Source organism: Lactuca sativa, chromosome 3 (assembly GCF_002870075.4).
Source record: "Lactuca sativa cultivar Salinas chromosome 3, Lsat_Salinas_v11, whole genome shotgun sequence".
Taxonomy (NCBI): Eukaryota; Viridiplantae; Streptophyta; class Magnoliopsida; order Asterales; family Asteraceae; genus Lactuca; species Lactuca sativa.
This window is the reverse complement of record NC_056625.2, coordinates 254,014,408-254,015,936: the sequence shown is the minus strand read 5'-3', so window position 1 is coordinate 254,015,936 and position 1,529 is coordinate 254,014,408.

Genomic DNA, 1,529 nt, shown 5'->3' with positions numbered 1-1,529 from the left:
ATGATCAAAACAAAGAATTGAGGGTGAACTCTGAAAATTCAACATTTTTAGGAGAAGTTAAAGATTTGAAGAGCATGGCTAAAGAAAGACATATTTTGTTTGTTCAAGATGTCAATAAAGTTCGTGAAGATATCAATTTATAGATTCGTGAGCTTCGAGAAGATATGCAAAAAGAGATTGTAAGTGTCTAATAAGATTATGCATCTTTGCATCAAAAGGTTGATATTATTTGTGGTGTTGTCACAAGATTTGTCAAGTTGTATGAAAGTATAGTCCTCAACTTACTCAACTTTCTACAACGGAAAGTCAAAATTTTCTAGAAACAATCAATTTGCTGATGGAGCTTAAAGAATTATTTGTCAAGCCAGTTTCATCTTCTCTAATCACTCCTGAATTTTTGTCTAAAAAATTCACACAATTTGAAGCTATACTACACAAGCAACTGGCCCCTCTTTCAAGAATATCAAGCCTTCTTCCAACAACAAATGCCCCACCTGTTTCTACACGGGTGCAAAGGGGAGAAAGAAAGGTTAAATATGCGAAGGTTGTTGGTGATGCTTCGCATACATATGAAAAAGTTGTGGGAAAGGTGTTTTCTATGAAGATCCCGACAAAAAAGACAATATTATCATCTGCTGGGTGTGACAACCGTCAACTTTCGGTCAAGTCAAAGTCAACTAAAAGTCAACAAGTCAAACCGGTCAACCCAATTTGCCGTGAGTACTAGAGTTTACGTTATATAACTTCTAAACAACTCTTTATTCTAATGAGAGATCATAAATCGAAAAGTGCGTTCACCTAAATCTCCTTAACCTAAAACGGTGGTACGTAGAAAGCCAAACCGATACAACAATGTTACATACTCATCGGGAGTATGCAAGATCCCTAATCACGGCTTAACGGGGTTTAAGGACCTTGCAGTGCGTAGCCGGACACTCAAAAAGGTCACCAGTGAAATCTCTCCCACATATCTCTAAGTATGTGAAACCTCTCCCACATATCTCTAAGTATGTGAAACCTCTCCCACATATCTCTAAGTATGTGAAACCTCTCCCACATATCTCTAAGTATGTGAAACCTCTCCCACATATCTCTAAGTATGTGAAACCTCTCCCACATATCTCTAAGTATGTGAAATCTCTCCCAAATCTCTCTAAGTATGCGAAATCTCTCTCACATATCTCTTTGTATGTGAAATCTCTCCAAGTATGTCAAATCTCTCCCAAATCTCTCTAAGTATGTGAAATCTCTCTCACATATCTCTTTGTATGTGAAATCTCTCCAAGTATGTCAAATCTCTCCCAAATCTCTCTAAGTATGCGAAATCTCTCTCACATATCTCTTTGTATGTGAAATCTCTCCAAGTATGTCAAATCTCTCCCAAATCTCTCCAAGTATGTCAAATCTCTCCCAAATCTCTCTAAGTATGCGAAATCTCTCCCACATATCTCTTTGTATGTGAAATCTCTCCAAGTATGTCAAATCTCTCCCAAATCTCTCTAAGTATGTGAAATCTCCCTCACGTATCT